We start from the raw sequence: 25,518 nt of genomic DNA, 5'->3' as shown, positions 1-25,518 counted from the left end.
GATAGGATGATGTACATTCATGTTTCGTAACGCTTTCCAATGTTGAAAGAAACTTTGGAGTCATCACACGGAATAATAGAAACCCATAGAACAATGAATTAGAAATTCTCTTTACGCTTGAACGGAAACTGAATTCGCAAGGTTCCGCCTGAAAACCATCTTTTAGAGGAACACATATTGTGCCGTGCTGGTTTCTTTCCTTGGTCCCTGAAACTGGCTGAACGGAATAAATCAATAGAGTGGCGCGGCGAGTGGTCCTGTGACTTAAGCCAGGTCGGGCAAAGCTTCAGGTAAAACTGTTGCCCTTGGTAAACAAGTGGGCGCGGCCTGTTCCTCATCCATAGAAGAAAAATCACTCCTACGTTTCTGTCACCGGGAATACCTGTGGATGATTGTGTTGCTGCATAATTCCTAGGTTTGCCTACCGAAAACGCGTGGGTCCTGGGGTCTGGAATAGGCTCGTGGGCAGCTAATCGACTCACAAGAGGTCTATTCACGCGGAGCTGGCTCTCTCTATTAATCCACAAAAGCTACACCTGTACTACTCTGGGCGACGCCATGTATCACCGGGATCGTCGTCTTCTTTTACTCGAGCAGAAGCGCGAAACCAGATGACGTCTAGGCGCCGAACGCGTCCAATTATCGGTTTTGCGTCTATTTTCGATCCGAGACTGATCAAAAAAAGACGACGCGCAAATGAGATTTTTAAACGTCGAGAGCGGTCACGAGTTCTCGACGTTTCTCGATCTTCGCTACATTGTTATCCGCTTTTCGTGCTGTCTTGGTGATCGACGAAAGAATAATGCGATACAGCGACCGGAACGTTCACTTCGACGATCAAACGTTCGACCGTCACTTGACTGACGTTACGAGAATGACGTATAAATACCTTCTGAAAAGAAACGAAAAATAAGGCTGAACTTTTTCGGCGCATACACGAAACATGCGCCTTTTTTCATAACGTATTAATAGCTTTTGACGAGTAGAATCAAGAGATACTGGTTTCAAGGTGTTGAAATCATTGTTTTAAAAGCTATGCGTTACACGAGGTTCGTGCATATCCCGCGGTATTTACTTGCACATACATATTTTACGACTTACGTGTATCGTCAGGAGCTTGATTGACGGAATGGATTGTTACCTGGTTGGATACGCGTGCGTCAGGTTTAATTAACATTATTAAATAATATGTTGCCGTTGAACGGATACGAGTAAATTTACTTCTTGCAACCAGCGTATTGTTGGAACCTACTTGCCGAAAACTTTCGGATACTATAAAAGAAGTTGGAAATATAGTGTATTCGAAAACGAAGTTGAACCAAGAGAAAGCGACGGCATTCTTTTCAGAAGGCAGAAACGCAAACGTCAAAGTGACAAAATGGGCGGGTATCAGCGAGAGACCGTGACCGAGCACGGCAGACCATGATGCAGTTGGTTATAAGCAGCAAAGTTCCGTTCCCTGAAAGTCAACCCTCGGCTTCATGAAGACGTTTTAACGAGATTTAATATATCCTAGGCACGACAATAGCTAAATTTACCGGAGGCCAGGCCGTGACGCGTTATCCCTTACGCTTACGAGCCATGGCAGATAACCGAGTCTCTCGTGATTTATTGCCGCGCCGCCGCTCTCTGTACGATTGTTTTATTGTTTATACCTTATAGTTTGCACGCTTGGCGGGTGTACCCGTAGCTGGGTAACAAAGCCCGCGCGACCGTGCGTTCATGCATGCGCGTGGATCCCTAGACACGCGCGTACGCGAACACCGCGGCCAGTAAATCATCGCCTAAACGCTCGAGGCGCTACGGGTGGCGCGTCTCTAAATATTCTAATTATTGTCTTGTAATCGCACCGCTCATCCAGAACCCTTCGCTTTTTCAACGAAATACCAGTTTATCGTCTCCTTTGTTTCGCGCCAATTTTACATTGCCCTTTGAAAAACTGCCTGTTATTTTTTGTTTGGAATAATCTTCGTTAGATATATCATTTAGTTGTCACGATACGTTTGAAGTATCGCGAAGAATAAATCAATGTGTTTTTTTTTCTTTATTATATAACGCAATTTGTTTCCTCCTTATAACTCACTATAGTTAGGTTTCAAGAGTCCGAAGCTATTCTCATATTAATATATAGTCCTCATCAGCGTTTCGAATTTATGCAATGATATGTATATATATGTATGTTCTCTGATATCGTTAGCATTATTGTCGCAAACGTTGAAAACTTGACCTTCCTCCTCGACGCGATAAATTAATTCACGGGATATCGGTCGTGTGGATGCACCGAGCTTCGATTTCGCAAGCTGATAGGAAATATCGCGCGAGGCAGAGGTGAGCGTATCGTTCTTGATACGCGAAATATCAAATAAAGGAAAGGAGAATTGATATGCGATTTGTTAGGCGACGAGGATGAAAGAATCGTCTCAGAACGATGAAAGATCGAACGAAGAGAAGAAATAATTTATATATTTTTTTGTTAGATTCAATATCCATTCACTTACGTTAAAAATTACTAATACAAAAGGTCAAGGACTGCTTTGGATTAACATTTAATGCGCTCGAGAATAAAAATATGACGCTGTGAAAAGGAAGACACGAAGATTAATTACCAAGCGTTCCGCAATACCAGATCTCGAAATTTAATTTGTAGGAATTATTTATTAAAATATGTTTAGAAGGAAAATATGGATAAAACATTTTTGTGTTTTTCTTGATTTTATCGTGGAAAACATCGGATGTTTCCCACATATATTTTGTGATCGTAGTTGATAGCGAAGGAACTAAACGATGGTAAAGAGCGAGGAAGAGGAAAAGTCTCGTTTAGACGTTCGTTGGTGTCCTCGTGACGAAGTGCCGGGTGTAGCCAGTGCACAAAGGGAGGACGAGAAACGAAGAAATAGTGCAATTCCAGGCGTATTACACGGACGATTAGTTTGGCCTTATACTCGCGCGAACCGCGGCGAGATGTATCGCGCGGCTAGAACATCGCGTCGCGCGATTCGCCGATTATTCAAAGAGTCGTGAGCTCGCGATGATTTTGGTACCGCGTCATACATCAAACGACCAGACGTTTGTATCTCCGACTAAAATTCTGTTGCACCGTTAAGCAAGTTTCCCTTTTTCATTTTTTCTTTTTCTTTTTTTTTTTTTTTTTTGTTCTCTGTCAAACCGCGCGATCTTTCCCACTGTACATCGTAGGTATACGGGTTTGCTTTACGACTTTGACAATTGTGCTTTAACGCGTCCAAGGCTTTAAACATAAGGCTTTAAATCTCTGGAACGGAAAGAAACAGATTTGATAAAATAAATAACTTCTTATCGTAAATAGCAGCCGCAAATTGGAAACGGCGTAATCGCAAGAGCCCTCATCGCGAGACGCGTCCCTCTACACGCTGCGAAATCTTTATTACCACGGAAAATGGAAACGCGTCTTCGTCGCTCGTGGCAAATTGAAACGCGTAAACTGCCAAGTACGACCGGCTTGGAACACGCGCGAAATGGAACGCGTTATCGGGAATGTTATCAAACTAATTTCCTAAACCGGTAACACCGGGAACGTCCAAACGAGAAAACGGGTTTCCAATGATTATTTTATATTTCGCCGAACGAACGTGTTCACGAACGCTATCTGTAATCTCTGGTAGATGAATTAGGACCACTCCGATATTTTTGATTTTTTTTTTTTTTTTTTTTTAGCAAGATTGTGAGATTTATGCGAATTTTAGTAGCAGTTGGAATAAATTTTAACGTTAATTACTAGGGTTTTATATACATACGTATAAATAATTTGCCTCTTTTCACCTTCGTTACAGCTCATATTCTTTATAGCACGTCCCGTATATACTAGATTTTATGTCCACGCCATTTCGATAAATATAATGGTCAAACGATTTGAAATACGGACGTATTCCACCGTATTCTTCTAGCGATAAATTAAATAAATGGAAATAATTGTTATATCATCGTTCACGTAGGTGATTATTAACAATTTAAACGATCAAAAATAATTTGCTATATGTATACATATTAAGCGTAGAAGATATCGTAGCTAGAAAAGTAAAATTTCGTGCGGTTGTTCGATTCGATAACCAGGAAACTGCACCACTGATTATTCTCGGGAAAAGAATATCTTCTTCAAACAGTTCGTCAATATTATCGACATAAAATAGTCAATCTTCCTGTTAGCGATATGAGCGTGATAGCAAGAAGGGAAATTAAACGAATCGTGGCTATCACGGAAATCTTGAGCGTATAAAAGCGTACAAACTTTGACTCACGTTTATTGATATTACTTTTGTATCGTTCCTCGGCATGCAAAGACGAGCGTGCAAATGCAAGAGGAGGAAGAAACGTAGAAACACGAGCTATATAAAACGAGGATGGATTCGAGCAAACGTTTGATGCAATAACTCAAAGAGCTTTTACGCAAAGCGCCGTTTACCCACACACGATGGCGCGCGTAGGTGAGCAAAGCGTTGGAAGAGTGCAACGATTTAATGAATGGCCCCGGCGTTCATCGAACGCGCAATAAAAACGAAAGTTTAAGTATCTACACGAGTTCCGTTCGGACCCCCTGCGGTGCTCCCACGTAGAGATCACGGCTTCATCACCAGATCTTCTCGTTGTGTACGTACGCAACGAGTTACCCGTGTACTCGTGCGTTCGTGAAGCAAATTCATAAGTGGTCGATGATAAACAGCTCCGAATCGGAGTCGTTTTGGCAGATCGATCGATTTAGATTGAGAGATTACCCCTGCCGGTCACCATCGTGTCGGGAAGGAGAGAACGACTTAAGGGGAAGAGGGGACTGATTTATCGGCTCAGCCAGGGCTTTTGTCAGGTATATAAATTCATTGACCATCGGAATCGTCATCGCTGTAATCGCCTTTATTTATCAATATCGCCGGGAAGGCGCATCGATCAAACCTGTCTATTTAGGTGAAGCTTCCTACGGGACACCTTGTCCAGTAACATGCTCGCGATCCTCGTACCTGAAACGTTCGCATTTTTGACGACCTTTCCACAGGGACCAACGTTACGTTAATTCGAGCGCAATAGTCGTTCACGAATGATCGAAAGAAAGGAGCGAAATGATCAGATTCGTTAAGTACCCGCGAGTACAGTTTATGCGGCCTCTACGAGTATCTTGGTTCCACGTGTTTGCCAGATTCGAGATCTCACGACAGGCAGGAATTATTTTTATCAATCTACGCTTATGCAACCTCGCTGGCCCTTGGCAGGGGGTGCTTCCAAAAGGAGCGATCCTTTCAGAACAAGAAATTCAACGTAATCGTATCGAAACGCGGTAAATGAAATCGTGAAGTAAACGAACAGAGATAAAAGTAAATTTAACCAGTGTGACAATGATAAGTGGACATTTTGAATCGTTGAATTTTTATACAAATCGACCTTTGGACTACCAGAAGGTAAATCTTGTCAGAAGGTGTTTTCAAAAGAAAAAAATCCTTTCGAACGAATGCAGAACAAGAGATTCAACGTTATCGTTAAAACACGCTAAACAAGGAAGGACGAAAAGATAAGAACGAAAGAAGTTGAACGACATGGCAAAAATAGATGCGTATTTCGATCAGCAAATCTCCGCACAAATCTATCTACAAATGAAATTACCACGTAAGCTCTTAGTAAAGATCGGTTTCCAAAAGAAGTGGGATACTTTTGAGTCTTCCGATACGAGCACAGGATATCCAACAAAATTATATCGAAACAAAAAAAGAACAACAAAAAATATTTCGAAATAAAAATAATTCGACTTGCGTTCTAAGAATGTACGCCTACCCCGACCGCCAAATTTTCGCGCAAATCTCCCCACAGATACGGGATCACGTTGTCAGCATGTAAGTCGAGAAGCAAAGAAACTAAGACAGAAAAGAAGAAGCGAGCTGACAGGACAACGGGATATAGAGGGGCGTCCGTCCAATTGTTCGGGCAAAGACGGTGTCGCGTTTGGAGCTTTGTGAGTCGCGAGAAAAGCTGTCCCGATCGGCGGGCACGTCAGGGAGAGCTTATACCGTATCCCTGACTCCGAGGGCGGTCCGCAAGATCAAGTTCGGGGAAAAGGGTCCCCATCGCGAGAGCCATATTTATAACCGTGGCGTATTTCGTGTAAAGTAAATCGGAGACGCGGCGGAAAGACGGACGGACGATGGCTGCTCCGCCAGATTTAATTAATGACCCGCCGAGTTTGATCTGCCGCTACAAAGACCGAAGGCAAGCACCGATCTCTTTCTCTTTCTTCCTCGTTTCTGCCCTCCTCCCGTTCGCCACGCACGGCCACCAAAAGTCCGTCGATGGAGCGAGCAGGAGAGGTCGAGAGCAAACGTTTATTTCGGTCTTGGAGCGAGCAAATGCGAGAAAGGGCGTCCTCGACACTCGTCCCATCTCCCTCTTATTGTTCGAAAGCTCTACGACCACTCTCTCTCCTGCTTTTCGACCCTTTTGCCATTTTTTGAGCCTGGACACCGCATGAGGAACCACCGTTCGACGAATTGTACCGTCCAAGCTTTGTTGAATGGTCAAATCCCAGACCCATTTATTTCGCCATCGTTCCCTATACATTACGAACAATCACTTAATTCCAAAGAATTCCGGATACCCCTATATTTTTGCTTCCGATGACAAAAAAGTAACATTTTTTCCGAACAGGTTTCTGTTTATATGGGTTTATATGGAAATATTTTCCACGATAAATATGTATAAGTGGAAATAGAAATGATTATAGGTAATGCGTAAGATTTGTTACTTCGCTCATACGTCTTCCGATGTAAAGTATTAAACAAAGGAAAATTTGCTCGAGTTTTTCAGCAAATGTAACGAATAATCTTAATACACATGGCCAACAGCGTAATGCGAAACTCCATTTATTGGAGGAAAATTTTAGTTAATTTGATTGAATTCGACGAAGCAGCATGTTAGCCGCGGAAAAATTCACACGCTTTTGGGTCCATGAAACGTGAAAATTGGCGTGAAATACCGGCGTATGTACTTGGTCAAAGTAAACACGGATAGCACGACAAACGGGGCGCATAGAGAAGAGGCTTCTGGTGCCGTATAGTTATTTCGAACTTGACCCACATATCCCCGGCTTCCGGCGAACCACGCTTTGACGGATAGCGAGTCGCACAGTCGAGCCGGCGGACGTTGGTCTTTTATTTTTTTTCGTCAGCCAAGGTGCTGAAAGAAGTAGATTGATCGATCAGGGTCGTCGAATAAGAAGCGTCTTTATTTCGCGCGGAATTTCTACCAGACTGACCCACGATACCGCGTAAGATTTATTTTCGTATCACGGTCGTATGTAAATGCGCCGTGATGATTTACAGAGAGAACGAAGGAACGACATCTAAAATCTAGTCGTCGAAACGTTTACAAGAAATCGCGATTGCCTTTTAACGAATCAAATATTTCGAGCGAGTCGCCACCGGCAGGTAAACGATCTTAAAATAATTGTAACTCTCGTAGCTCGAGTAAATCGTTGCCACAGCGAGAAACATCCGAGCATTAAGGATGACATACGCGGAGAAGGTTAAGGTAGAGACTGCTAGGGAGTAATAATTGTCATCTAAATCCAAGAGCTGAGAGTTGATGCGAATTCCGCGGTAGAGGAGAGAGGGTTAAAGCTGAGTCGGGGCAGAGTTCGAGGGGGCGGGTGTGCCGCGTTGGCCGCCAAAGGGGGAGGGTATAGAGCAATATTAATAGCGTGGGTGGTGGCGGAGCGTCGTGGAAGATATTGTTAGAACTTGGGGGCTGCGTTACGTGGTCCAGAGGGGAGCTCCTTGCTAATGGGGTTTTAATGACGGCCAGCTGTCCGTCCGTCACACACTTTTAGACAACTATTCGGTATTTCTGTATCACCATCTCTCGATCCGATTTCTCGTGCGTGCACAACAACAAGAGATCGAGCGACGCGAGAGCCTCCCACGCGTCTTCGATCTTTTCGGAGAGAGCCGCCGCGCCGACCAGACTCGATAAATAGCGTTCGCGAAACGCTGGTCTCTCGGATATTTAGCATCGTTCCACGTCGAATGTTATTTGGTACGCGCATCTCACCTCGACAGTGACGAATTCGAATTTCCAATTAATTTATTGGATATTATCATCCTCTCGAGTCCGTTACTTGTGAATCCGAGCTTTATTTATAACGTCTCCTAAGAACCCGAAGATCGTTCGTTCGTATGTGACTGAACTTTCAGAAATTATTGGCGATGATTTGAAATGCACGAACAGGAACAGACTTGACTAGACCACGTGCGCCTAAGGGATGGCACTGAACAAACGCAAAGAAAAGCGACAGACCACGATGCGATTTTACGGTCCATTAACTCATCCAGCTAGACGACCAACGACATAGAAAACTTACAAGTTTGACCACCTTGAATTCCAGTACGAATTTAAACACAAGTACGGAGCTATCCTTTACGTGTATATTCTACCGACGAAACGGTACCGAAAAAGGAACCATGTGAACCTTGGCGTCGGTTTTACTTTTCAGTGACCATACCCGAAACGTTTTCATTCTCGCAGACCTTGAGATTCTTTCTGGAGAATTTTCGGGACCCTTGGCTACCTGAAGGACTAATTGCGCTCTGACCAACAGTTTCTTTAGGAAGTATGCTCAACCGCTGACTCACAGTCAATTGACTCTCCGTTCCGGCAATACCGATATTTTCCATAGATATTTCCTCAGTTTATCGAGAAATCGCGATTGCTGGGTTGTTTGCTTTAGCGATGAACGTGCCTTCGCTTAGGTTTGGTAGAAGTGACAGGGATAGAAAATAAGATTCCCAAGGGCACGCACGGAATGTCCATTAGAACGAAACGAACGTTCTATCCAGTTCTGGCCACCCTTGTCTTATCTGACCCAACGTCGTTCGCATATATCACGAATTGCCGATTACGATGGCGACAGGAAAACCATACTCGAGATATTTCACAAAGACATCGTGAATTTTACGTTTTATCTCGGAATGCACGAAGAAAAAAGATATTTCCGACAGGAGATTATGGGATCGAAGGCAAACAGATTTGTACATTTTCAAATATTATTTATTATTTCTAGACGAATAAAGTAGCCCATTTTGAACATTAAATCAGGGACCATAACAAAAAGAAGGAAGGAATACGAAAAAGAAATTAATATTAGCAACCATTTTTTTATCTACTAATAGAATTTTTATTTGATATTGCTGAGCAACGTCGAGTATTTACGATCACTATACGACACACTGAAAAACGCGATTTATAAATATAAAAAATAAAGGACGGAAGGATTCCTTTGAAAAAAAAACGTTAAGGCGTAATTAAAGAGGAATTCGTTAAGGCGGCAAAACAAGCACTCCGAGAAACTGTCCTTGGTTTCGAATGTAGGGAAAATTTCGAAAATCTATTGTCAACGAACCGGGAGGTCACCATCTGTCGACCACATGATCGGCTTTCTCGCTCATCGTTCCTTTCCCCCATGTCTTCTCCGTCCTAATCCCCGATTTTCCTTCCGCGAAACCGTCTGTCTTAGACCATAACCTAGAATAACCGAGATGCCTGTGGACTCGTCGGTCGCCGCCCGCGAGAATAGAACGAATTTATGGAAAACTATTCGAGGAACTCGACGAGCTTACACTCAACCTACAGTGTGTTGGACTTGTCCATTGTTTTCGACGCTTTGCCGAATACGGTCCAACCGATTTTCACCGCGCACAATCTTCTCTATCGTAATAGTGGCAAATATTTAATATAGGTGTGCGTTCTTGCAACGTACCGCCACGTATTGTTTTACGAAGCTCGTTTCTAGCCGAAAACAGCGTGTAAATACGCGTGTAACATCTCGCCCGTAACAACCATATAGCGGCTAAGAAAATAAAACACAAGGCGAAGAGCTATTTAACAGTGATACACCATCGTGGCCAGGGCGAGCGCGTAATCTGCGCATTTATCATCGGCACGAAAATAAAATAAAAATGCTGTCGGGCGGAAAGTAAGATCGATTGCCGTGGCGACCCCAAGACGACCAGGACGACGAACGTTCTGAAATAATGCCAACGACATCGGATATCGGAGGAATTTTTAACGAACACCCACGAGGCCTATATCCATGCTCTTGCTCTCGAATTCAACGTGGAAATCAGGGCCTGGCGCTTGACAAGGGATCATTTTATTAAACAATTTATTAAATCTCTGCAACAACTTTAACGCGTGTTCTTTGATACGAGACCTTGAACGAAGAAAAAGAAGACGCACGTTGAATTCTCTCGATTACGCTTTCAAGAGTAGAAACCGAAAGTCCACGAGGAAAGAAAGAGATACGTAAGACCGGCTGTCCATTTCTTAAGTGTTCCCGCTGTAATTTTTTCCGGTTATCTGAGACACATTCTCCGATAAGAAGAACATCGTCGACAGGCAACATTTTCCACTCGAGTCACCGGAAAACATTTTCGGAGGCAGTCGCGAGATTACTAGCCGGCCGCTTAACTAGATTTTCAATTCGTAACTGGACGATAATGTAGAGTTATTTGAGTCGGTGTAATATTTGGATTTGGTTAATCATTAAACTCGGTTATGAAGAATTTTTACGAGACCTACGTTTGAAAATAGGCTATTCGATTCGTTGTTGGTTAGACGTAATAAACGATGAAATATATCATGTACATTGTGCATTGTACATTGACAGCCATAATTCTCTAACAAAGATAGGTATAACTTGTATCCAAAGGGTAAAAAGTTTATTCAACCGATGCTAGTATTCGTGATTGTAATTATCATAAATCAGTAGCGCGTGTATGTGATTTTCTACAAGTTATTTTATTGTTTATTTTATTACTAACTCTTATATATTGCCTACTTGCTGACTCAAATAATCTCAATACAAGATCCAAATCATTTCTCTGTTTTACGAATTTGTTCTTGCCGAAATAAAACACGACGTCCTCCTATACTTTTCTCGTTATACTAGAAGTGAATAGTGTCTTTTTAATATACGACAAGCTTGATTATTCTATACAAAATTCAAGATTGAATTTTAATCTGTAGAAGCTTAGATGGCTGAAATAACACTAAGTTCTTCTGTTTCTCCAAGTTTTTCTCCACCTTCGATTCGAGTCGATGACTACGAACGCATCGAGAGTTTATTTATCGCCGGGACTGTATCTCCAAACATACCCAACGCAGTCATCCTATGAGTTTTTCGAGAAGAACCGCAGCACGAGATTATACCAGATGCTCTTGGAAAGAAACAGCCTTGACCTTGGAGCGTGGTAGCGTTAGAACAGAAGCGCGTGCCTACTCATTTGCTTATCTACTACCAAGTGCTTCGAAATCGTTCTACGTTCGCTTCAATTTGACATAGCTGCCTCTAAAGAACACGGCAAGGCTCGTAATTTTGTAGAAAAGATTGCAAATTAGCCGGTGCGGTCAACTTTCAATTTCAATACGATTCCGGAAGAGCGAGTGGCTTCCGTGTCGTTAACGTTTATCGGTCGATTCAGCGACAGATGTATTTTAATAGATGTTCACCACCTTCAATTTTCTTGGACTGCGATCGACGATTTGGAACGAAAACACATTTTCAGGCAGAATGCACGCGTTATTTACGACCGATTGAAACGCGTATCTCACGATCGTTCACGGAAATTGCACAAGTCTTCTGCTGGTAATAAATTTAACGAGTGTACAGCTTCCGCAATAGAATGGGTCCATCGTTATGATATTCTCATAATCTTCTAATTTGTACTTTTCTATAATTTCTATAATTTTTATGTAGAATCATCGACGAATCTACCAACAGGTAATCAATCGTTTTATAGGAGTTATTTAAGCCTTTCGCCTAGTATCGGGTTAATTATCTTCATTTCTGATGTGCTTGGTTCAAAACTATTATTTCTCTAACCGCATTGCCGAAAATTCGAACGAATCTTATATAAAAGATATTTAATTTCACTAGGAAGAATTAATAGAATATTTGGACTTTTCCCCTAAATTCTTATTGACATACTCGGTAGGCATATGATATCTTTTATGAGACATAGCTATAGATTGAATCCATAAAGATGGGAAGCTACAATATTTTAAAAAATATGTCACAAGCTTACGTATGTGTCAAGTAATTAATATCCATTAATCGGATAGGTTTGCGTGAAAATGATCAATGGCAATGCTATATCTTCGATAACAGGGTGACTAGACACTTGCACTGGATCGAAAGACAGCAGAAAGATCAAGGTACGAGGTGGTTAGCGTGATGCAAGGTCACTGGGAAGCAAAAGGAGGATCGACGCGACGATGACGATAGGCGATCGCGTGTCCGTTGGAAGGAACGGGAGCCGACAGTGGCTCTTTTGGCTGCTTGAATGAATAATCGGTCCAGGCTTACCGGTTGCTCGGATATACACGGAACTTCAGCCCGGTCGAAATTACGCCTCCGCGTAACCGTTCATTTAACGTTAATTTAATGATACACGAGCTTCGACAAAACAACTATTTCGCACGGGTCTGGCCTTCCTTCGCGGAAGGCAGGCTCTGATACCAAAGAATTTTCAGTGAAAACGCCTCGAGCTTCACCTAGGCTAACTACGTTTATTATATCGATGTAAAGGATGTCTTCAGATTACAGCATATGAAGCTGTGCGTAAGGGTTGTTTGAAATTATTTCCCTTCTTAATTCGCAACTTTGACAAGCGGATTGAAAATCATAGTGTACATCGATCCGCTACTAATTACCATGGAATAGCGTTTTCCATTTATTATCGTAGAAAATTGATCCTCTCCCTTAAGTCATGAAAACCTATCGTAGGAAAAAGTAAGCTTTTAATTTAATTAATCATCGAACCAAAGGAACGATACTTCGAAAAGTTAAAATACGTGACTAAATTGAAACTCATAGACCATTGGCTTGCATCGATGTGATCTTCGATCTGCCAAGTATCCAACGTCCAAAAAGGAAAAAACCGTTGAACGTACGAAGCCCGAACGCAGTGAAAGGAAGAAATTCGCACCATAGGATCGGTTGTGTCAGGCTAATGTCGTTGACGATGGCGTGCGAAATACGAGGGTGTATAACTGGAAGCTATCGTTTCTCGCTGGTTAGAGAGTGATCGTGATTTTTGCGAGACCGATGTGCCATTTAAGACGAGGCTAAAGATAAAAGGTGATACGCGTTTCGAAAGATCGCATCGAACGTGACACGGCCGCAGGCATCGCTAACGCGAGACACACAGTTGAACGAAAGGGGAGAAAAAGAAGGCTGGGAGGAGCTGTTCTCGGACGGCAAAGTTGGCGTTCGAAGCTTTTCGACTAACGCAATAAAGGCGCGCGCGATAATATTGCGAATAATAAATATCAGGATGTAAATCCGTTGGCAAAGGTAACGTCGAGCATAAATCAAGAATGGCGGAGCTGCGAGAGGGCGACGGGACGGTCGGTCGCGAACCGTTCGTCCATCCGTTTTGTACCCTCGTAGAATCGCGTCGTAAACTCGTCAAACTCACCTCGCGAAATAGCATTAACTACTGGGATAATACAATCGTCGCTCGCATATATGGGATTGCGTACGAAGTTGGAAGAAAATCATTCTCCGGCTTCTGGGGGAGGCGAAAAACGTCTACTCGAGCGGACGAAATTTCGCCTTGCATTCTCGTACTGATTATCCACCACTGTTCGGGATATCGACCAAAGATGTTCATTCATCTGAGAGACTATAGCGATTATCGGTTTGGAAAATATTTTACGATCTATTTCTGCAATTGAACGCTGAACTCGAGGGTGGGTGTACGAGTACCTTGTACAACTAGCACTCGCGTTATAGTTTCTTCTCAAGATGCTTACTACGGCTGCTTCCGGAATATGAACCAATTTCGAATCCCGAGAGTGTTCTCGTGAGAATAGTCGGAAGATAGTTATTCAGGAATGCAAAATAGATAGAGTTTTATTATACAACTGTGGAAAATTCCCCTATTCCTTAAACGTCTATTAAATATATCCAGATAAAAAGCCATTAGCATACTAATTTTTCCCGTCTAATCGTTTCTGCGTTTCATCTTCTCTCAACCAAGATTACTATTTTCTACGCGTACATTTAATTTTACTCTTACAAAACAAGTATTTTGAAATAATAATCTTATCTCTCCTATGTTCTATAGAATATATATGATAATATATAGAGTCTTTTAGAGTCGGTTTTAGTATGAAAAACCTTGAAACATTCAGACATATGCAAAGCTTAATAGATAATCTGCTAATGAGAAACAGCCATAATGTGCTGTCATATATGTCGATCGGTCGATAAATAATTAAACAATATTATAATTTTCGCGAGGAAATTCTTGGTTCGTACGTTTCGATGCAAAAAGGGCAACTTCCCACGTGAATCGATACTCGATACCAGTTTGATCCCTTCGAAGGCGAGTCGTTTCGAGAAGAACCTCTTCGATAGATTACAGGGATTGCCTCGACAAAAAGCGCTAATTAATCCAATTATCGAGGACGCTATAACCTAAACACGAGATCAAAGATGATCCTCGTGTACGGCTTATTATATACTGCCTACTATACCAACCTTTTCAGGAACATCTGCAGTCACGCAATGTCCCGATCAAATTCGTGGAATAACTTTATATGCTTCTTTAACCTTCCGTTTATTCCGTGAGAGAATATTCATCGCAGCTTGAATATCAAATATGCCTCCGAGAAATTATTGCCAATACATTATTGTACGCGGTAACATCGATTTTGCGGGAAGGTTGTGTCGATTCAACATCTTCACACGGAACATGCAATGCATGAATTTCTATAGAACTTCGATATTCCATTGAACTGGATCGGCGAGTTATTGAATTTGCAGCATCTTCGATCTATTAACTTTTTGTGGTCGTACGTCAAACCGGGCATGACGCTCAATTTCGTTTCATTTTTCTTGATTATAATTTAAGATTATACGATTCTTAATTATAATTTAAGATTATACGATTCTCGATTATAATTTAAGATTACGATGCTCGATCTTAAGAATTAATGTAAATTCGATTCTCCTCTCGATGTCTCAAGTATCGAATTTTATTCTCTATCGAATGCAAACGATTAAATTTGTATGTTTGACGCGTCCACACGCAGAAAGTATACGATCCTGCTAAGAAGTAGTTTCGCGGGCGGTTTAGTACGAATAAATCGAATGAAACGCAACACCGTGCATAAATCGCGTTGTAACGCGTTGAATCGATGTTGTGGAACTGCTACCGAGGTGGTCCCACCAGTCTACGAAGCTTAAAGGCGGCTTAGAGAAGTGGCGACCGCGTAAAGGTGTGTTTATAATAAAGTGCGCGGTCGCTGCGAGTCCGTAAACTCTGTTTCGTTCAGCGCGACGAGATACGTGAGAAAGCGAGAGGGAGGTGACATATTGGCCTGTAAAAGCTTCCAGGGTGTTGTTGACGTTGCTATGTCAAACAGCATCGCGTAACCATATTTACGTAGACAGATGCGCTCTGGCCGTTCCTACTTTAACGATGGAAGTATTCCAAGAGTATAATCGAGTCCAGCGACCTCGGATTTAAGCGATATTTCTTTGAAATATGGAACAGGTTATCGTTCGACAGTACTTCAATTTGTTACTAGTACGATCGTATGAAATAAAACAAGGTTTATACGTCCTATTTAACATTCTCGTCAAATAGAATATCGATATATTTTTGTTCTTCCTTTTTCCACTATCAATGGCAATTCGATCGTGGTAATGGTATAAATTCTGCGTTATAACTGACCTACTAAGAACGAAGCCAACTGTAAAATGATTTCTTGAATAGCTTTCTCCGTTGCCTTTTCACGCATTAAAAAGCACATGTTAATAAGCTTACCGATACAAGATCGATCTTCATCTAACGAAAGAATTAGTTTTGGAATTATTCGATTTCTCTTTAGAGAGACTACGAGAAACGTGGTAATTTAATGGACGATTTATTGGACGTACACGATATTAACTAACAAATGTCCTTTGCATTAGTAGGAAATATTCTGGTGAACACGTGACATACATTTTTGCTCGTGACGGTTTTGAAATACGTTAGCCTGGACTGCCTCTGCTTCTGCGATAACACACATTTCACGATCACAGCATGGTTGTGTCGGTCATCTGAGCCGTTCTTCTCTCAAACGAAATTTGAGAAAACCCGTTTCCTCGACGTTCCGTTTTGTATCGAATGGCGCGAATGTACACAGCTACCGTCTTCTGGTTATGGATTTCATGGAAATAAAAAGTTCGCTATTTGCGTATTCCTGCTAATTGTGTATCGTAGAATATCTCTCGAGCCAAAGTTCCCCTCGAACCAAGAAGAAACCAAACGAAACCAGACAAATCCTGACTCGTCACGTACTAACGAAGCTAAAGTTGCTTTTCATTACCGAATTCAATTAATATTCTATCATACTAGAAGGTATTCGTGGAACAACTGAAGCTTATTCTCTCGAGACTCGTGCCAGGAGCGTGCATACACGTGCGTGCGGTTCTCTTTGAAAATTGGTCGCCGAGCCAGCGAAACAAATTTGTAGGTAAACAAGGTGGAACCTCGAGCGAACCGCTCAGTTTCCACGCTCTTTTCGATTGTGTGCTGCTCTGCCATAAAATCACGAGGTAGCGTATAAAGAGCAATTAGCCATCGTTCGTAAACCCAGTTCCCTTTCTTCGAGACTGATCAAACACGACGAATACGCTCGAACCTTGCAAACATCGGTTACGACGAACGCGAGATAAATCACGAAAGTAACGAGAGTAAATTAACGAAGTCTATCCGTTGGAAGTTCGAGCGAATTGGTTGTGATCGCGATTGCCTGGCCGATAAGGATGAAGATGAAGATGAAGATGCTAGAGTAGAAGCAAACGAGGAATTGGTTGATGGGTGGTGACGCGGCGCGCACAACAAATTCGCGTATAGGGCGCGAAGACGGTAAACGAGAAAGAAACGGGATACCGTAAACACGGGGCTTCTCGCCACAGACTTAAGGTCTGCGCGTTAGGGAAGTTGTCGGTGTCAGCACGCGACCTCGCTGTATATACTGTGGCTCGCGAAAGTATTCGAACACTTGTAGCCATCTTTTATGAACGTATTAGCTATGTGTATTATACGAAACGTTTCGAAATTTCATTGAACCTGTCTATCGTGAAATTACAAGAAATTACAAAATGTTTAGCACAGATTTTAATAAACGGAACAAATTTCTTTTTAGATTTCATTTCTCCAATTATGCTTATGAACGTATCGAATTGCATTTGCAGTTTAGCGATCAGTGTTCAAATACTCTCATGAACCACTGTACACACCTTCAGCTGACTGCGTGCAGATCGTTTGCGTGTGCCCTCTTGAGTACAACATCCTTCTTGCTCGTTCCGGACCACGACGATAGCCAACATAAAGGAACACCTTTTTCCCCGATATAACCACGTACGTGCGAAATACACGCACCCTCGAATTCAACGAAAGGAACGATTATCGAACTCTTGAAATTCATCGATGACTACGAAAGTTTAAGAAATCGAAGAAGAAGAAGGCGTAGGGAGGCGTCCCTATTCCCACATCCGCCGGAAATAAACCATTTCGAAGTTGATCCTGTCCCCGGGGTGCAGCCACACGTGGTGTTTCGTCTTCTTCGATGATCTCGAGGAAAGATTCTATTTTTAAGAAGAAATCTCTCTCTCTCTCTCTCTCTGTCCGTTTCTCGATAGATATCTCGTCCACCGTCCGCCGTTGTAACGTTTAATTCTCTTAAGCTAGGAATATTTTAAGAGCACGGCCGAACAAATAAAAATCGCCGACCGACCGAGTAGGTGGGACGGTCTTAATGGTAGAAATTTGTCAGGCATCGGAGCGGCGAATAAAAGCCACGACGAGAACAGTTTACAAGGATGATATTTTTTCCGAGACGTCTCGATGGCGGCAATACGTTTCTCCGGGCGTAAACGTTCGATTTACGAGGTATACGTATAGACGCGTACGTGTACGAGACTCGTGGATGTAGGTACACTACCATTCATAAGTATCCAGAAACTTACTTCGATGGATTTGTAGGGACAGTATTTAAATTTGACTGAAGTGTACAAATTGTACGATGAATTAATCATTCGAAACAATAATTACTACATTTTTATGGGTACAGAAGAATTTAAATTACTTTCTTATTAAGAGACGCAGTAACGAGACATTGCATCTCGTGCGTATATAGCCATTCTGAAGTTTCCGATTCACGCAAGATACAAATAAGATTTACACGCAAAAATCTCGTTAGATGTATGGAAAATCAAACGACGAAGATACGCTTGTAAAAGATATATCGATTACAACATCATTTTATCTATAATTTTGCCATTAAATCGCGAATATATATAGACAAATGTGTATACATAGTAGTACATACAAGAAATAATAAAATACATTATCGCTATATTTTTGTACAGATAATTTAGATTTATAACTTGACGATCCCATAAGAGGGTAGTACGTGTTGCTTCTAACAACTAATTCCTGACACAATCGTACGCTTTGGCAAAGTTCACAATACTGTTGTTACGAGTCGATCGATGTTTCCGGGATACTTTTGTGCACTAGTGTATAAGAGTAAGTACTTATACGAGACGGTAGGGCGGTCGATCGTGTGCTCGGTAAGAAAACGCAACGCACCCGTCTTGCTCGCGGTAAGGTAGGTAATATCAAACGAGGCAGCGTTGTACGGATTCTGTTACTAATATGCCCCGGTAGCGCAGGAACCCCTGCGCTGCATATTATCCGATACCAATAATGCGACTAATCGAGTTAGCTTTACCCCTTAAGCTGATATGCAGCTTTATACGAGCTCAGCCCGACTAACGATTGCAACGCGATGCGCGCCGCTGAACGCGATAGGCCACAAATTTTCATATCCGCCGCCCAGAGAATCTACTATCGTAAATTTAGCAATACATTACGCTGAACGATCGACCCACGGTGGCAGGTACTACTTGCGAACACTAAGACGCGAGACGTCCTGTCAGAAAATAATACCGAAGCAAGCAGGAACGACACGACTATGCTCTACAAGATGAAGACCATCCCTTCGTTCGCGTCTTTCGACAAGCCGGTGGATTCTTTTCTCTTGGTTTACGGTCTAACCGGGATCGCAAAAAATCACGATCGTGAAGAGGCTAAGAAAAAACGCGCAGCTGGACTACGCGGCCACCCTTCTAGGCGTATGGTAATTCTTATTGAACGCGTAATTATATTAATTGTCGGCTTTCCTTTAGACAAATTGCGCCTTTAAAGCTGTTCGGTCTGTTTCACGATGGTCGAAAAACTTTCACGTTCCGATGCAGGATCGACGATTTTCTCCGTTCCTCTCTCTTTTCCTTGATTCCACGCGGAGCTGTTCGGATAGTTAGACAGAAGCATCTGCTCCGAAACAACCGTGCCATTGGCTGACGGACATATGAATATTTGTATTCGGTTTTATTGCTTCTACGATGCAATATAGTCAGGTGTGTCATTCTGTTTCATATAACTTTTATCGATGTCAACATGTTAAATTATTACGTGCATTTACAAAAAGTCACGAAGGTAAAAAGAAACGGTGATGCAATTGAAATAGTTAAGACTGTAAAGAAAAATATGAAGAAAAATACGACGAAACTTAGAAGGAAAATTACGAGTAAGGCTATGAAGAGGGCTATGAAGAAAACTACGAAGAAAGTTAAGAAGTAAGGCAGAAAGAAAACTACGAAGAAACAATAGAGGGTTAAAAATCGTGGGACGATGCCATAGGAGCGCTTACAATTTCCGCTGCAGAAACGGCGTGGCTGACGAGTGGCCGTGTGTGCACGTGGAATTCGGCTATTAAGCCGAAACCCTGAACAGCCTATAAAATTCGTGTAGTCCCGCGTTGTCTGCGAGCGTACATTAAACGCTTGTGGTTATAGACCTTATATACTTTCTGCACAGGTGTCCCGGGGTGCGGACTGGATCTCGGACGAAAAGTTGTATCGTTAGACGACGAGGTAGCCAAGATACCTTCGCTCGTTTCGTCCACTCTAAAATCTCGACGATCGGCTTTGAATTTACTTTGAGAGTGTCTGCTCGGTATCGTATCGAAATTATAGTTATCGAAGTTTGAACAAAGTTTCTTCGGAGTGGCGCGTTGCAACGTTCTCCGTCTTTCTCCTTTACTCTTTTACTTACCGCTTCATTTTCTCTCTCGCTCTTTCTCTTTCTCTTCCTCCCTCCTGCTTTCTCATCGAAACGCGAGCGGCCCTCTTCGACGCTTTACGATCTCTAATTATAACGATTACGCCGATCTTTTACGGGGCGAACTTTTGTTCCTGTTGGCTGGATGTCCTGCTTCTGGGAAAGACGGCAGGAGAAGGAAAGAGGACACGAAGCTGGAGAAGCGAGCGTGGAGAATCAGACCGGAGGAGTGGATTCCTCCAATCCGCGCTCGAATCTTGAATCCTGCCGGCGTGCAACGGATTCGGTCTGCAGTCGACAGGGCGGCGCGATTCGACAGCCCCCGAGCGGTATATTCAAAACGATCTCGCTCACTCCTGTCCCTTCTTGCTCCGAGATTCCCTTCCAATCTTGCCTCTTTTCATTCCACCACGAGTCAGAGTTCCATCTTGGATATCTCTCGCGCTAGCTTCCAGTGAAACCAGCCTCGTGAGTCACGGAACTCCCGTATCGGGCCGCGTGAACGGTGCCTGTTCGCGTATAGCGAGACCAGAGCGAAATGCAGCGTTGGGATGAACGCCCTCCGGGTTAAAATATATTACAAGATGTTTCCAAGATTGCACTTTACTTCCGAGAATGATGATACGGCGGAGGAGAGAACGGTCACGAAGATTTATATTATTTACGCCGGTATCGAATCTAACTTGGGCCATGTTCAGCGATTCCAACGCAATTGTTTAATAACACACCGGCGTTCTTCGGCAGCTATTTAACGTCCAGGCACGTTACTATCGTTGAACCTGATTTTTCACGCTTCCGAGAGCAAACAAAAACGGAAGGAAAGGAATGGCTTTAAGATAGAAAGAGCAATTACGAATGCATTCGATCGCTTTGAAATCCTTAACGTTGTCTGTAGAACGAATACTCAACTGCCGCGTATCCTCGGGGCAGCACGATGCGAAACGCTCCGGCGATATATTCGCAGTCATTTGCCGGCTCTTCCTACCCAGCCCTCTCATCCGTCTCTACCGTTCTCCTTGATCGTCTAGATCCTTTATTTCCCTCGTGGTATTTCGACTAGGTTCGATCCTACGCTGCAAACCTTCCAACAACCTTCGTAACGATCCAGGAAAAATTACACTCGGCAATATCAAAGTATTATTCCCATAAGGAAAACCTACCAAACGAATCTGCAAGCAACACGGATGAATTAAAAAAAACGAGGAACTAGCGTTCGCAGAAAAATAAGCCCTCTGGTGTTCCTGCAACAGCAGCATCAAAGCTGCACGCGAACGAAACATCGTTCAAGGTGAAATGCATCGCAGCTACCTAGTTGCCCTTCTTGCAAACGTGACTGTCTATCCATGCAACATCGATATTCGTAACGACGATAAAACAGCTTAGTAAAAACGGCAGAGATCCATGAAATCCTGCGGCCGATAATATTCGTAATTCAGCGAGCGGCAGGTTCGCGTGGTTTCGAAGACATCTCAACAACTCGCGGCGTTTAACCCTCTCGCAACTAAATCCCTGGCAATTACGCGGCGCGCCATTACTGCCCCGAGTAGTTTCCAAGCTCGCGATAGCCGTAACGTTTTTCGCGCTACCAAGTACATATATACGTTATACAGCTGCATTCCGTAATACGACGTTTCGACCGCGTAAGAAGCGGCCGACGTGTCCCGGCTATCCGTTGATAATGTCGATACGGTATACGTGAGTGGCACGCCACTACAAAGAAGTGTCTTCCGAGTTATGAGCCCGTTATGTGCATTCTGCGGATAGCGCGTTCGCGTATTCAACGCGAGGACGTGCCCCGGTCTGTGTATCGGTGGTATGTACCATACGAAGATGGTATATAAGCAACGTGCACCGGTCGAGAAAGAAAGAAAGAGACAGAGAGAGAAAGAGAAAGAGAACGGTCAGTAAGTACATAGGATGAGACGTTTATATACCCCCGACGATGTCTATAACGCCTCGAGTTACGAGACGCCTTTACGAGCGAATGCAACTCGCGCCAGACGTCAAGAGACGAACCTCCGTTTCGAAGTTTGATGGCGCGACACGGGCCCCAAGCGTAACCTCCGAAATATCTCCCTCTCTTCTCTTTCGTTCGGAAACATCCACCACCCCTCTACATCTTTACGTGTTTATCTTCCCTTTTTGTAACGTAGAGACCAGCGTGGATCCTTTCTACGACCCCCAACATTCTTATTAAAACACCATTACCCTTCCACGAACGGTGGTTTCAGTCCCATTTGGCGTCTGGTAACTTTCCCCGGCTTAACCCTGATTATCTTCGTGGAGAAAATTGAAGTTTCTATTCCGTTGGAATATTTCACGCAAGCAGACGTTATCTATCTACGAGAGAGTAGCGCACAACAGGTGTGTCTTTAACGAGAAACGTCATCTCTCTCACTCGAGTTTATGCAAATGTCCGGAAACGCGTGCGATTTCAAAGAAGAACCGGTCGAACGAAGATTGCAGCGCAATTGTTACAATGTTAAAGTTGTCACGCGGACGGCTGTTTTCTTTTTACTTGCATTGTTTCGCCGCGTGGCACACGAGAGAATTTCCATCGGATGACGGCGTGTTTCCCGAGTCGTAATTCCCTCACTCCGCGTTCGAGTAGCACAAGCCGGCTCTCAGCCATTAAATTAATAATTTGTGGTCGACAACGGCATTGTGAGATCCGATGCAATCGTTATAATATGCAGGATTTTATTATCGGCCCCGATGGCGTATGCTAATTTACTGCTAATTGTATTCCGCGGGCGACAATGATGCCTCGGCTGGCAGAATGCAATCGCTGCCGCAAACGAACAAACGGCGACTACCCGTACAATGCGACCGCGTGTATACCGTTCTACGATTGTTGGAATTGTTGCTCGACCCAACCGACCATGCGGCGAACGAAAAAGAAAAAAGGAAAAAAAAGAGAAGAAGAAGGAGAAAAAGAAAAATAGTCGGCTACGTGATTTTCACTGACGCGCGTGAAAAATTACCAAGTAAAATCCAGCCACGTTATCGCCACGACAGCCTTCAAGGATTTTCTATAAATAAGGCAGAGAATTAACGCGAAAACGTTATTGCTCCGTTAGTTGCGTTAAAAAAATTTGCTCGCCAACTGTTACGTCCGATGAAAGTCGAATCGAAACGAAAAGAGTGTAACAAGGTAATGATCACTTTCGAAGAAAGATATTTATGGCAGAGGAATTGCGTAACAATAAGCGTTACGGTGCAAGGGCAGCAGCGGCATAAATTGAACATTCTTGCGACGTAAGACGATCCAGTCAACGGTAGCATCTGAATTTCATGCATTAACGGCAGGCTAAGATCTACGAGAACGGAAATTGAAAGGTTCTTTTCTAAAACCTTTTCGTCTCGAAACATACGGTCGGCACGTGCGGCCTACCCTCCAATGTCCCTTTTGCTAGATACAACTCAAGCTCCAGTGATTCTCATCTTTTCCTCGGATATCTTATGTAAATACGCAAACGAATTCTAATCCATCATGTTTTCGTGTCTCTTTCCATTGCCATAGACTAGGAAGACCATAGATTACCCGCCAAATATTGTTATACCATATATCATCTTTTTCATTGTCCACGGTTACGTTTATGGTACTTGGCGCATAAATCAATAAAATCGATCCTTTATTTTCTAAATAGCCCGGTAGTAAAAAGGAAATTCTGCAACATGGCGAAGATTGTGCGGAGGAAGGAAACGACAAGGTCGAAGTTTCTAGAAGAGACAAGTAACAGGGCCCAGGGTTGTCTTAAGACCCCCCAGCGAGAGGGTCTCTCTCGATCGATAATTCCAAAGAGATACCAAGGTTTTCAATACACAATGACTGTCGATATCGTCGTCGTCCATCTAGGAACCGTCTCCGTCTGAGATCTTCAGGTCCATCGGAAGAGAAACTGCTGTTCGTCCTTGAATTCCCGGGACTGTTAGTCCTCGTGTTTGCTACGCTGTGTTGGCTGCAGCAACCGACCAACTCTTCCTTTCCGCCCCGAATCCTAAATCTCTACGGATGTCCCTAACGGAACCCCTAACTTACAGTCCTCCGACGCTATTTCCCTCGTAGCTTAGGCGCTTTCTTATCGTTCTGTTACGATTTCTAGCAATATTGCAATGTTTTTAACGGAACTTTTTCCAGCCGTACTTCCTTCGATGTTTTAATTGCCGACAATCAAATAGTAAATTATCGCAAGTTTTTCGAGAAAATTGCTGCAGGGATCGGTAGGGTCGTAAAACGTGGTTGTTTTCGACGATCGGACGAGGCAGCAAAATATCGCCGATAGAAACGGCGTAATTAACGACGAGGAAGGCGCGAAACTAAAGTCGTCGCGAAGGCGAAACGGTATGTCCTCATTCGGATGGAAAAGAAACGGCCAGAGATACACTTGTACGTAATCCTCCGAGGGACTATATCCCATTACGGAAGACATCAAAGCCAGCGTTACCAGCGGCACGATCCACGGATTTATTAAAATGAAAGTAGGGCGTGCGTAAAGTGCATAGTTTGAAACGATGCAAAATCCTGCGAGCGTGATTCGTTCGTACGCAGTAACCGCAATACCCGATTATTATATCTCTGCTTAGTAAAATCAATTGACGGTAATAAATATCGATAATAACACGCTCTTGGTCGTCCCAGCTACGAGATACTTTGGCCGCAGCTGCACGCTCTGCATGGATAATTATTACAAAAGCGTCAACGGTAAATACCGGTGGATGCGGCACGATATTTTAGCGCTGCTACAGCTGGAGCTTACGTACGCTCGATAACTTTCGTTTCGTGAAAAATGTAGAACGCCATTGTGAACGCACCTTTCGACCAAAAATTAACAGGTATATAGTAGAACAATATGGGAATTTCTTTTACGATAGGGACATTTGGAATGACAAATTTGGAAAAGACGAGTAGTCTTTTTATTCATAAATCTTAAAACTTCTATTTTTGGGCAGTATGGTTTTTTGGTAGCAGCGAGCGTGTTAACAGTTGCTCTAACGAGGAAAGGTTTTATTCTGTATTTGCTTTCGATAGACAATGGTGTACCTGTGACGAGTTGGATAAAGTAATTCAAAGTAAGCAGATAATCGATCCTCTGATAGAAATTGAAGAAACAAAGAAATGTTTTAGCAAGAAAATGACTGGAACCATATGTAGTTCAAAGCTAGAAACTTCAATGTATAAATAAGTCACTGATTCAATGGAATATCTATATTCATAGGAACGACCGGAAATAAATATTTATAGAATTTGCACGGTTTTCCGATCGAAATTAGAAGAAGAAACCTCGTTATTGTTTGCATCATGCTTTAACAAGAAGTGACAATT

At 42.9% G+C, this 25,518-nt stretch overlaps 1 protein-coding gene across 7 annotated transcripts in view; it reads right to left on the bottom strand.

Moving 5' to 3' along the window:
- Positions 1 to 25,518, bottom strand: part of LOC117236832 (protein dead ringer) — a 136,483-nt gene that overhangs the window by 98,905 nt on the left and 12,060 nt on the right. Inside the window, exon 1 of one of the 7 annotated variants that reach the window (XM_033500149.1) lies at positions 14,555 to 14,749. The exons of the other annotated variants lie outside the window; for them this stretch is intronic. The gene's annotated coding sequence lies outside the window, so the exon portion shown is untranslated. Of the gene's footprint in view, positions 1 to 14,554; positions 14,750 to 25,518 lie in introns of those variants that run through there. 7 annotated transcript variants of the gene reach the window in all.

Source organism: Bombus vosnesenskii, unplaced genomic scaffold (genome assembly GCF_011952255.1).
Source record: "Bombus vosnesenskii isolate JDL3184/JDL3185 unplaced genomic scaffold, Bvos_JDL3184-5_v1.1 scf7180000013352, whole genome shotgun sequence".
NCBI classification, from domain to species: Eukaryota; Metazoa; Arthropoda; class Insecta; order Hymenoptera; family Apidae; genus Bombus; species Bombus vosnesenskii.
This window is presented reverse-complemented; position numbering and strand designations above follow the sequence as displayed.